Here is a 13,972-nt window from a genome sequence, read left to right as displayed (position 1 = left end):
GCGGCAACGTCACTTCCGCAGCATCCTGTGATAGGCAGCAAAATATGACACTACACCGGCTCTAATACCTTAGGTAAGATTTGTGCTGGATCTTTTTCTTCCCCATCTGGCTACCATAGACTTTACAATCTGCTTTAGATCTACCAACAGCTATATAGTGCCAGGGCTGGTCTGATTGGATACAAATGTACATACAGTATTTATTACAGGTGTTTATACAGCACAAACAATTTAGGCAATGCTTTACTTATTGTACATTCACATCAATCTCTGCCCTCTAGGAGCTTACAATCTAAGCTATTTCACATACACACATACTAGCGTCATTTTAACCACTTAATGACCGCGTTATAGCTGAAAGACAACCTTAGGGTCTTTTGAGTATGTCATTTTTTTCCCACAAGTTTTTGGAAAATGTGGAAAGAAAATGAAAGTTTTATTTTTTTATTTTTTTTTAAACAAAGTTGTCAATTCATAAGATATTTCTAATAGACATGTGCAGTTCAAAATTGCATTCGTCCGAAAATCCACATGAATTACGGTCGAATCTGTCTTTGAAGGCTTATGGTGTCTGTCGAATGTATAAAGAAGTGTCATTTATGCAGGAAAAAAAGTCCTTTAAAATCACTCGCAGCTATTATGAATTGTCGGCTCCGTAATACAGAGAACACTCATTGAAAGTCATTGATAAAAAAAATAAAAAAAATAAATAAATAAAAAAGCGTGGGGGTCCCCCAAATTCAATTACCAGGCCCTTCAGGTCTGGTATGGATATTAAGGGGAACCCTGCGTCAAATTAAAAAAAAAATTTGACGTGGGGTTCCCCCTAAATATCCATACTAGACCCTTCAGGTCTGGTATGGATATTAAGGGGAACCCCGCGTCAAATTAAAAAAAAAATTGACGTGGGGGTCCCCCTAAAAATCCATACCAGACCCTTTATCCGAGCACGCAACCTGGCAGGCCGCAGGAAAAGAGGGGGGGACAAGAGAGCGGCCCCCCCTCCCTCCTGAACCGTACCAGGCCACGTGCCCTCAACATTGGGAGGATGCTTTGGGGGTCTGTGACCCCTCAAAGCACCTTGTCCCCATGTTGATGTGGAGAAGGGCCTCATCCCCACAACCCTGAGCGGTGGTTGTGGGGTTCTGCGGGCGGGGGGCTTATCAGAATCTGGAAGCACCCTTTAACAAGGGGGCCCCCAGATCCTGCCCCCCCGTTTGAAATGGTAAGGGGTACAAAAGTACCCCTACCATTTCACAAAGAAAGTGTAACAAATAGTTAAATAAGACAAACACACTTTTGAAAAATTCCTTTATTAAAAACAAAAAAAATGTAAAAAAATATTCCAGCGGTGGTAATCCACTCTTGCTATCCAGCGATGGATGGATGATTATCTCTCCGGGGTCCAGCGATGGCTGATCTCATCCAGCGCAGCGAATCCATCCATCTTCTGTCTCCACGGAGGAGACACTGCGGGGATCCCGACGGTCTGACGTTTGTTATATGCGGAGGGCGGAGGCGACCCCTGTCACTTGACCCCGCCCCCCTCTGACGCAAGGGGAAACCCGGGCTCCCCCGTGATGTATAGGTGACCCCGCCCCCTCTGATGTAACGGAAACCTGCCTCAGGGTTGTGGGGATGAGGCCCTTCTCCACATCAACATGGGGACAAGGTGCTTTGAGGGGTCATAGACCCCCAAAGCATCCTCCCAATGTTGACGGCATGTGGCCTGGTACGGTTCAGGAGGGGGGGTGCTCTCTCGTCCCCCCTCTTTTCCTGCGGCCTGCCAGGTTGCGTGCTCCTGAAGGGTCTGGTATGGATATTTAGGGGGACCCCCACATAAATTTTTTTTTTGACACGGGGTTCCCCTTAATGTCCATACCAGACCTGAAGGGCCTGGTAATTGAATTTAGGGGAGCTTTTTTTTTTTTTTTATCAATGAATGAATGAATTGTCGGCTAATACAGAGAACACTCATTGAGTGTTCTCTGTATAAACGGGAGCCGACAATTTAGCCGCAAGTGATTTTAAAAGACTTTTTTTTCCTGCACAAATGACACTTTGTGCAGGGACAGTTCTAAGCACCAGAAACATGCGCCCCTTCACAGGCATACTATAGACACCCTCCAGGTAAGACATTTAAAGGAATATTACACTTTTATTGTTTCACTTTAATCATTATTAAAATCACTGCTCCTGAAAAAACGGCCGTTTTTAAAACTTTTTTTTGCATTGATACATGTCCCCTGGGGCAGGACCCGGGTCCCCAAACACTTTTTAGGACAGTAACTTGCAGAATCTTTTCTCTCTGTCAAATCTTTTTTCTCTGTCGAATATTTTCTATATATAATCTTGGACTAATAGAGGTAAGGTTAGGCACATTCGACCACAGTTTCTATAGACAGATTGTTATTGTCAGAGTCACGTCGAATCTCCTATTCTATATCGAACTGTTGTAACAATGAAAATGAAAATAAAGCATTTATTTATGTTGGATCTTTTGTTTTTCGGATTCTGTGCTTTCGTTATCGTTTGTCAAAACGAAAACGAAAATACCTGAAATTCGGACGAAAATGCATTCGGACGAAAACGAATGCACATGTCTAATTTCTAACAAATAGCATGTACATAGCAAAAATTACACCCCAAAATACATTCTGCTACTCCTGAGTATGGAGATACCACATGTGTGAGACTTTTACACAGTCTGGCCACATACAGAGGCCCAACATGCAGGGAGCACTATCAGGCATTCTAGGGGCATAAATTACATATTTCACTTCATTCCTGCCTATCACACTTTTGAAGGCCCTGAAGCACCAGGACAGTGGAATTACAAACAAAATTACCCCATTTTTGAAAGCAAACACCCCAATGCATATTCTATGAGGCATAGGCTGCAGATAGGTAGTCGGCTACTCTAATGGACTGAACACAGGTACTTGGGTACTCTGGTCTGGAGACAGGTACTTGAGTACTCTGATTGTCTGCAGATAGATACTCTGGAGATAGGTACTTGGGTACTCTGGGCGGGAGACAGGTACTCAGGTACTCTGATTAGGTGGATAAAGGTACTCATGTACTCTGACTAGATGGAGACAGGTACTCGGGTACTCTGGGTTGCAGGCAGGTACTTTGATGGGCTGGAGACAGGTACTCGGGTACTCTGATGGGTTGCAGATAGGTACTCAGGTACTCTGATGGGCTGGAGACAGATACTCGGGTACTCTGATGCGCTTCAGATAGGTACTCGGGTACTCTGGCCTGGAGACAGGTACTCGGGTACTCTGGTCTTCAGATAGGTACTCGAGTACTCTGGGCTGGAGACAGGAACTCGGGTACTCTGTTGAGCTGGAGACAGGTACTCGGGTATTCTGATGAGCTGGAGACAGGTACTCGGGTATTATGATGAGCTGGAGACAGGTACTCGGGTATTCTGATGAGCTGGAGACAGGTACTCGGGTATTCTGATGAGCTGGAGACAGGTACTTGGGTATTCTGCTGAGCTGGAGACAGGTACTCAGGTACTCTGATGGGCTGCAGAAAGGTACTTGGGTACTCTGGGCTGAAGACAGGTACTCGGGTACTCTGTTGAGCTGGAGATAGGTACTCGGGTATTCTGATGAGCTGGAGACAGGTACTCAGGTACTCCGATGGGCTGCAGATAGATACTCGGGTAATCTGATGGTCTGCAGATAGGTACTCAGGGCTGGGGACAGGTACTTGGGTACTCTGATGGGCTGGTGACAGGTATTTGAGTACTCTGAAGGGTTGTGACAGGTACTCAGGTACTCAGATGGTCTGCAGATAGGTACTCAGGTACTCTGGGCTGGGGACAGGTACTCGGGCACTCTGAGGGGTTGTGACAGGTACTCTGATGGGCTGGTGACAGGTCTACTTTATTACTGAGGGGGGCAATGAGTGTGATTTGGTATACACTGTGGGCGGTAACTAGCTGTCGGGGGTTGGACTGTGTTAGAGTGGCCCGCCTCGTCCCAGATCGCCGCTCTGCACAGCCTGGGGCGCGCACGTGCGGCGTGCACGAGGACAGTGCTTGTGACCGGTTGTAATTGGACACAGCCGGTATATACATTATACATTGGCTCTTTACACTGCTAGGGGATGGGCTGTGTCCCGAGGGACACGCCTTATTCCCAATTGCCACGCTGAGCGCCAAGAACGGGCCGACGTCATATGACATCCATCTGGAGGGAGGAGATGTTGCTGCTGGGGCCATTTTACTATGGCCAGGTATGGAAGTGGTTAAATAATAAAAAAAAACACAGGAAAGTTTACTACTGCTGTAAGTGAATGGGGCCGCGCTGCAACCACCCCACTGTTTTCACCTGGTGATCCCGCCAGTAAAACATTGCCTGTATAAAGCCTGGTACACATTATACATTCTTTGTTGTTCAACCCAGCGGGCTGAATGAAAAAAACCTGACAGATCGCTGTACTAACACCATTGGCTGCGAGTGCTGATTGGATGCTTTTCAGCATGCTCATTTAAGAGAAGCTGGTTATTAGATCGGTTTGTGCTGTATAGCAATCTGTACACATGGGCCAAAAGTTGGTTTCTACTGTACTGGCTGATTTGGGCTGATATTCAGCCCATTTGTTCCCGGCCTTAGATTGCCAGATTTGAAGAGCGGCATTGTTAATCTTGGGGGGTGTAAGATGTACTAGCAGATTTAGATACACCAATTGAAGCTGAATTCCAGCTCACATAGTTGCAGCAAATGTTATTTCCTCCTTTTTGGATAAAGGTTTTACATAAATAAATAAAAGCTGATCATTGTAAGCACCCCTGCCAGTAGTAAATGATTTGTCTCATCCCTGTAACTGCTACATCTTTAAAAACAACAGACTTACTGGCCGGATCACAAAATTAAAATAGAAGACAGAAAGCCTAAAAAAGAAAACAAATGCAGCCATCACATCTAAGTATCGGTAAGCTGCAATATGATAAACATTTGCTTTTGGGTTTAATACAGTTTTAAAGCAGAACTACACTGCATCTGAGCACCACAAACCAAAAACACAATTTAATTCAATTTTATTATTCAAAGTAAACTCCCCCATCCATCCGTGTCTCTATGCTTTAAAGGAGAAGTACAGCCAAAGCTTGCTTAGTTGGACTTCTCCTATGGATCACAGAAGTGCTGATCGTTCTGCACTCCTGTGAACCATTTTCATTAGACATCGGGCTAAAGCATGCTGTAGGGTGACTTCACATCGCTGGTCCAGGCTCGGGCAAGATCGCGAGTCGGGATCTGCCCACATACCTGGACCAGCACCCGGCTCAGCCTCTCAACGAGCCGCTGGGAGCCTGAGCCGGCCAATCTCCCGCCCCCTCCACAGCCCAGAGCTCCAGTAAGCTTAGGGGGGAGGTGTGTTTGGGCAGAGCAGAGAGCTGGTGACTGAAGGTCACCAGCTCTCTACTCAGGGAGCCCTGAGAACCACACGATCAGTGGTGTTTGGTCGCTCGGTTATCAGTGTTAGAGCCGACGGCGGACAGATGCAACATTGGAACAATGCTGCATCCACCTAGGTAAGTATGATTCAGAGAAAACAACATACTTCTCTTTTAATTTGCAGATGATTCATGTAGCATTTACTTCCTGGAATACATCTGCCCTTAGCTCAGGCATAGCTCCCAACTGTCCCTGATTTTGAGGGACTGTCCCTGATTTGGAGCAATGTCCCTCTTTCATTTGTCCCTCATTTTGGTCTGATCTATATAGTTGTATATAAAATGCACTTTTTATCTTTCAGAAAGTGTTTCCCAGTGCTAAACCTTTCATCTGATTTCCAAATTGCTGCATTTGTAAATGTTAAAAGCCAATATAAAGGAATAATAGTGGTAAAAAAAAGCCCTTGTGAATTGAATTAACCTTTTTTTTTTTTTTTTTGGTTAATTCTCCTTTCAGGGGGTGTGTCGGGGGGGGCGTGTCCTATGCCTACATACATTTGCAAGTAGGTGTCCCTCCTTCCCATCTCAAAATGTTGGGAGGTGTGGCTCAGGCATGCAGGCCAGATGGGTGTGCTTAGATGGAAAAACCTCCTCCTCCCCTCCCGAAGACTCATGGGATTTATGATATAATTTGCCTAGGCATGAAACCAGGAAGTAACAGTAGAAATGTAAAAAAAAAAAAAATTAAAAAAAGTTCAACACCAGTAAATGTGCTCTACAGCACTTTCCTATCTGTTTACAAATGCTAGCTGCATAAGGATTACAATTGTTAAATGAGAGAGTAAAGTTCCACTTTATGGCATAGCTCCCAACTGTCCCTGATTTCGAGGGACTGTCCCTGATTTGTAGCAATGTCCCTCTGTCCCTCTTTCCTCCTCATTTGTCCCTCATTTTGATCTGATCTATATAGATGTATATAAAATGCACTTTTTATCTATCAAAAAGTGTTTCGCAGCGCTAAACCTTTCATCTGATTTCTAACTTGCTGCATTTGTAAATTCTAAAATATAAAGGAATAGTAGTGGTAAAAAAAAGAACTTGTGGGTTTAACCAATCTTGTTTTTTTTGTACAATTCTCCTTTAAGGGGGCGTGACAAGGGGTGTATCCTATGCCTGCATACCTTTGCTTATAGGTGTCCCTCATTCCCATCTCAAAAAGATAGGAGGTATGTTATGGGGTTAACCAGACTCAGAATATATCTTCTGGAAATATACAAATGTGGAAGAGGAAGCACTGACAATAGTGGAAGGCCCATCCAAATACTCATAGCAATCATAATTTAACCCTTTCCCGCCGAGCGTACGCAGATGTGCGTACTCGGCTTCCGGGGGGTATACCGGGATGATGCCCGCACCTGCAGGCATCATCCCGGTACCGTTTTTTTCAGCAGGCGATTGGCTATCCAGGCATAACAACCAATGTGGCTAAAAGCCGCTCGGCTGTTATGCCGGAGGAGCGGGAGGGGACGTCCCCCCCTCCCGCCGCCTTCCGCCGCTGTTACCGGTGCTCCCGCTCGATCGGGAGCACCGATTCAAATTCCGCTGCCTCCGGCTGCTAGGGAGGAACTGGAACAAAGCCGTAATCGGCTTCGTTCCAGTCTCCTCATAGTAAACACGGAAGCGTCGTCATGACGTCACTTCCCGTTTACTCGGCTGCCAATGGCGCCGGTTTTAAAAAGATATACGGTATTCAGAATCGCCTGAATACATTGAAGTGTAAAGGAGGGGTGGGGGGGTCTTTTAGACCCCCAATCCCTCCATAAAGAGTACCTGTCACCACCTATTACTGTCACAAGGGATGTTTACATTCCTTGTGTTAGCAATAAAAGTGATCACATTTTTTTTTTTTTTTAAACAATTTAGTCATTTTAAAATAAATAAAATAAATAAAAAAAATAAAAAAAATTTTTAAAGCGCCCGCCGTCCCCGCGAGCTCGCGAAGCAAAGAAAGCGCATACGGAAGTCGCGCCCGCGTATGTAAACGGTGTTCAAATCACACATGTGAGGTATCGCCGCGATCGTCAGAGCGAGAGCAATAATTCTAGCACTAGACCCAGTCTGTAACGCTAACGTGGTAACCGTAAAAATTTTTTAAAGCGACGCCTATTGAGATTTTTAGGTACCGTACTTTGTCGTCAATCCACAAGTGTGCGCAATTATAAAGTGTGACATGTTTGGTATCTATTTACTCGGCGTAACATTATCTTTCACATTACGGAAAAAAATTGGGCTAATTTTACTGTTTTTTTTTTTTTTTATTCATGAAAGTGTCCCTTTTCCCAAAAAGTTGCGTTTAAAACACCGCTGCGCAAATACCGTGTGACATAAAATATTGCAACAATCGCCGTTTTATTCTCTAGAGTCTCTGCTAAAAAAATATATATAATGTTTGGGGGTTCCAAATAATTTTCTAGCAAAAAATATGGATTTTAACTTGTAAACACCAAATTCCAAAAATAGGCTTAGTCATGAAAGGGTTAAAGTTTGCTGTTACTGATAATGCACTATGCATCCCCTGCAAGCTCCGGGGTTCCCCTTTAAATACCAGGAAAATATGCTCTGCCATATTGGAAGTCCATAGATTCTCGCTGACAGTGGTCCTCTATCAATTCATAATTGGGGGGTGCCCCGGTATCAAGCACTTTGCCCCTTTCCTCTCTCATGCAGCTTCAATGTGCGTGGGCAAGGCTGCAGGTGTATTTCATAGCGGCAGAGAGGGAACTGTGCGGAAATCTTAGGGATAAGTGGGATTAATGTCGCATTAATGGGATCAGTTTGTGTATACACAGTGAGTCATACGCTATGAGGACCATAAATCAGAGCTTGCAGAGTGTAAAAAAAAAAAAAGAAAGCAGAACTGGGCCCTCTGCCCATCTCCCTCCCAAGAAGAGTCATAAATAAGAGAACGGCCCCTGCCAGGCCGCCAAAAGGCACCTGACGCCCAGCAGTCACTGCAGGAATTACAGCAAGGCATCCATCACTTTAATGCTTGTACTTTGCAAATTAAAGCCGTCATCGCCCGGTCCGGAGGACAATTTAAACCTTTGACGTCCTTCAGTTCTATTCTTCCCTTTTTCTGAAACGCCTCTTCCCTCTCTCACAATACTTTTTTCTCATTTGATTATACAAGTATTTATTGTGGGAGTGCTAGTAGTAAACTGCCGCTTATCGTACATCTACGCCAAGGTTCTATGTACCCGCTATCAAGGAACTACCCCCCAGCATGGTCACTGAGGCCTAATCATTTATTTACAGCTATAGGGGCCTAAATTGCATAGGTGATGCATTTTTGTTCCTTCAACCAGAATGTTGAATAAAAAAAAAAATTATTTGATTCCCCCCACCGCCACACTTGGTGTTGATGGAGGGAATTCCTCCTGCTATTGTATTCTGAAATCGGGGTGAATTCCCCATTGTCAGAACACAGCAATCAGTGTTTCCGGCTGTAGCCGGGAGCAATGATCGAGCGAAGAAAAAAAAAACAGACAGGCTGGTTTTACAGAAGTCGTGTGAGATATCAACGTTTGTACAACCAGCCTGCCCACAGATGGATCAAAATTTGGCCAGTCCCTGCTGACCTGGCTTAAAGTTGCTGTAACTATAAAAAAATTAAATGACCCTGTTCCTTTAAAGTGGTTGTAAACCCTTACAAACCACTTTGACCTACAGGTAAGCCTAGATTAAGGTTTACCTGTAGGTCCAAGAAATATCTCCTAAACCTACACGGTTTAGGAGATATTTACTAAAAGACAGTCACAGCTGTCTACGGCGCATGCGCCGTAGACAGCGGCGCGCAGGCGCACTATCGCCGTTAGTGGCGGCTCCCGTGCGCATGCGCGGTAGTGACGTCATTGCTGCTCCGGCGATGTGAGTGACCGGAGCAGCGATACCTGGAAGAAGATGGATGCTCCGGACTACAGGGGACAGCGGTGACTTCGCTGGCTCCTGTGTCAGTTAAGTGACACATAATGGACTACTATGCGATGCATAGGAACCCATTGCAGGGAGACAAAGAGGAAGTAAACCCATCAGGGTTTACTTCCTCTTTAAAGCAGGATATACAGCATAGTGCTTGTGCGGTGTCATTTGTACCGCTCTACGCTGTAAAATACCTGGTTGATCCTGCCTGTTCCTGTGTCCTCCTTACTGTGCTGACCACAGTAACCATGGCTGCTGATCCAGGGTACCGTGGTCAGTTTATGTGCCTCTATCATCCCGCTGCTCTCCCTCTGCCCCTCCCTGCCTGCCTGTCAGCTCAGCAATGTGTGTGTGTGTGCAAACTGTCTCCTCCCTGCCTCTCCCACCACTATTGCGCTGTGGCTGTAAAATCACTAATCAAAAATCCTGGAATCCCTTCTGTTACAGCAAGATATACTGTGCAATTGTTTTTTTTTATTTTTTATTACACAGCAAAATACCTTATTTGAGAGCACTGCTGTGCGCTTATGTGACCTCCCACTGTTCTCCTCCTCCTCTCCTCCTGGCTGATGTCAGAAGGGAATCTTAGCCCCTCCCACTGTGGTTCTCAGATCGGAGAAGGAGAGCCCCGGGAGGTCACGTGACCGCACCTCAAAATGAAGGTATTTTGCTGCATAATTTAAAAAAAGACACAGATACTGCACAGTATATCTGGTTTATATTTGGTTTTATTTGACATACGTTGCTCTTCCAGTGCTCCTTGCTGCAAAGGCCAGGTATAGATGGGGGCAGTGGCCATTTGTTTGTATATCTTGCTGTAACAGAAGGGATTACAGCATTTGTGACTAGTGACTTTACAAGGGCTTTAATTTCAATCCATCTATGGCCAGTTTAAAGAGGAAGTAAACCCTGATGGGTTTTACTTCCTCTTTTGCTCCCTGTATACTATAGCCTGAAAATTAAAAGCATAATGGCCTAGTATGCATCGCATACTAGCTCATTATGTGTCACTTACCTGCAAAAGAATACAGCGATGTCTCCTGTGTAGGCAGTGTCCATCTTCAAGCCCCTCTTCCTTCCTGGCCGTGGACTCCGGCTCTGTGATTCGCCGGAGCCGCGTGACGTTACTCTCGCGCATGCACATAGTAACGGCACATGCTAGGGAAGAAATGGCACGGAGTTTCGTTTCTTCCACGCGCATGCACTGTTCACTTTATCGGCGGACGTTTAGGAGATATTTCCACTACCTATAGGTAAGCCTTATTCTAGGCTTACCTACAGGTAGAAGTCCCAAAAAAGGGTTTACAACCACTTTAAAGAGCAAGTAAACCCCTGGTGGGTTTTACTTCCTCTTTATTTCCCTGCAATGGTAAAGCATAATGGATTACTATGCATCGCAGAGTAGCCCATTGCGTGTCACTTACCTGAAACCGAAGCCTGCGATGTCACTGCTGTCCCTACTAGCAGGGAGCGTCCATCTTCACCCCTCTTCCTTCCGGGGGCCGCGAAATCCGGCTCTGTGACTGGCCGGAGTTCGCATGATGTCACTCCCGCACATGCGAGCGCGAGCCGCCAGTCACGGCATGACCCCTTGTTAGAAACGGCACGATCTGCCCTTTCTAAAGTGCGCATGCGCCGGAGACATCGGCGAATGCACTGCCAGCTTTTTTTGTAAATACCTCCTAAACCATGGAGGTTTAGGAGATATTTCAAGCACCTACAGGTAAGCCTTAATATAGGCCTACCTGTAGGTAAAAGTGGTTTTACAGGGTGTACAACCACTTTAAGAAAATCAAGGAGATGCCAACCAATTTTTATCATTTTATAGCTAGCAAGGAAGGTGCACATGGGAGGGCTGTGGGGAGGAAAGGGGTTATGTTTTAATTTATCCTTTGTCCTATAAAGTAAGACTGGCCATCAGGGGCAGACTGACAACTCATTCGGCCCCCGGGCAATAGGAGATTATGGGGCCACACAGTATACACAAACACACACATAGTATACAATCACACAGTATACACACACATGTTTCTATTGGCTGAGAAGGTACTGGAGAGGTGGGGCAGCTATAATCTCATTTTTAGACCAAAAGGATGTCAGTAAGGGACATTTCAGAGACAGATGTAAAAAAAAAAAAATGTTTACATACTGTCCCTGGTTTTACTGAGACTGGCAACCCTCATGGGGCCCCCTAGTGGCATGGGGCCCTCGGGCATTGCCCAAGTGGCCCAATGGTCAGTCCGCCCCTGCTGGCCATACACCTATAGATCATCTGCAGATTTTCTATGGTCAGGTGGAAAAGGTGGAACAGATTCCTCCATCTACGCTGAACTGTGTGGATGGAAGATTCTCCCACTGGCCCAAGCTTCCATATCTTGCTAGTCGGCCCCCGCTGGCTCTCACAATACCTGAACATTCTGATTGGGTGCAGGCATTGTTTAGGTTGAGAGCCAGCGGGGCCGACTAGCAAGATACTGAAGCTTGGCCCAGTGGGAGATTCCTCCATCCACACAGTTTAGCATACACGGAGAAATCTGTTGCACTTTTTTCATCTAACCATATAAAATATGCAGATAATCTATAGGTGTATGGCCAGCTTTAGTCCCCTACATATGAACGAGTTCTGTTCTGTTCCGAGAGAGCGTTTGTAAATTAAATTTCTACATAAGTTAGCCTAGGGACCCAACTAACACAATTGGCTATACAGTACTGTACTGTAATAGGTTTATAATGCAGAATTTTTCACACAAATAATGATAGTGTACTCTATGCAGTACTGTACAGTACAAGTACACAAAAGCGCAACCACGTGTAGGGGAGGCACGCAGGTGACAATGAATGTAAGCCAGGCACGTGAACTAACTTATGTGATTGGACATGAGAACGTATGTTCCTACCTTTAAATGTTTGCAACTTGAAGGTTTAAAGCCCATATATACCTTTTGTTTTTTATTTGGCGGGGCTTGGATGACATCACAATGCTTGATCCTGTACAGCAAGTGTGGGTTCTTGGTAAAGCAATTTTGCACAGTATCACTATAATTATTAGAAAGACTGCATATATCTGGTGCGATGGAGCACCCATAGAATGTGAGTGCATTTTATCTGCATTTACAAATCAATAATAAATACTATAAAGGATAACGCACTATTTTGTTTACGTGAGCAGAGATAAAGGAGAAGGAAAGCACTAGATTGAGGAAAACTGCCACTCAGCACAAGGAGGAGGACAGATCATAGTCCCATCTACGGGACACAAGTGGGATTTGACCGAGCAGTAACTAACATGTGAGGTCAAAGCATTGAGGTGAGAGGACAACTGGGGGTGTTTTTTTTGACCACAGAATGTATAAAAGAAGACAAAGGTGGAATCTGTACCAGGGATAACACTCCCAGGAATATATTTGCATCTTAATGATTTACAAAGGACTGTTTTGGGTTTGCTTGAGAACACTAATATACTATATACAACCGGATGTGTGTGTGTTTTTTTGGATACAATTTTTTCACATTTGGAGGTGAATAGAGTTTTATGCATGTTTGATGAGTCCCAAACAGGCACTCGCTAGTGTTGTGCACAAAGGAGTTGGATAATCCAATGCTCCTGGACATTATATTTGCTGAGGAAAATAAAGTGTTGGTAGGGGGCTGGACCCCAAAAGTGAGTGAAATAATTTCCAATTACTGTATATACTCGAGTATAAGCCGAGGCACCTAATTTTACCACAAAAAACTGGGAAACCGTATTGACTTGAGTATAAGCCTAGGGTGGGAAATGCAGCAGCTACTGGGTAAACAATGCCCATCTGCAGCCTCACTATGCCCATCTGCAGCCTCACTGTGCCCATTTGCAGCCTCACTGTGCCCACCTGTATCATCAGTGCCCATCTGCAGCCTCATTGTGCCCATCTGCAGTCTCACTGTGCCCATTTGCAGCCACACTGTGCCCATTTGCAGCCTCACTGTAACCACCTGTATCTTCAGTGCCCATCTGCAGCCTCACTGTGCCCATCTGCAGCCTCACTGTGCCCACTTGCAGCCTCACTGTAACCACCTGCATCATCAGTGCCCATCTGCAGCCTCACTGTGCCCATCTGCAGCCTGATTGTGCCCATTTGCAGCCTCACTGTGCCCATCTGCAGCCTCGCTGGGCCCATTTGCAGCCTCACTTTGCCCATCTGCAGCCTCACTGTAACCGCCTGTATCATCAGTGCCCATCTGCAGCCTCACTATGCCCATCTTCAGCCTCATTGTGGCCATCTGCAGCCTCACTGTGCCCATCTACAGCCTCACTGTGCCCATCTGCAACATAACTGTAACCACCTGCATCATCAGTGCCCACCTGCGGCCTCACTGTGCCCATAGGCGGCCTCACTGTGCCCATCTGAAGCCTCACTGTAACCACCTGTATCATCAGTGCCCATTTGAAGCCTCACTATGCCCATCTGCAGCCTCATTGTGCCCACCTGCAGCCTCACTGTGCCCATCTGCAGCCTCACTGTGCCCATCTGTAGCCTCACTGTGCTCATTTGCAGCCTCACTGTGCCCATCTGCAGCCTCACTGTAACCACCTGTATCATC

Source organism: Lithobates pipiens, unplaced genomic scaffold (genome assembly GCF_037356315.1).
Source record: "Lithobates pipiens isolate NorthernLeopardFrog02 unplaced genomic scaffold, aLitPip1_a1.2 Scaffold_22, whole genome shotgun sequence".
Lineage (NCBI taxonomy): Eukaryota > Metazoa > Chordata > Amphibia > Anura > Ranidae > Lithobates > Lithobates pipiens.
The sequence above is the reverse complement of the archived record's forward strand: the minus strand, read 5'-3'. Positions refer to the sequence as shown.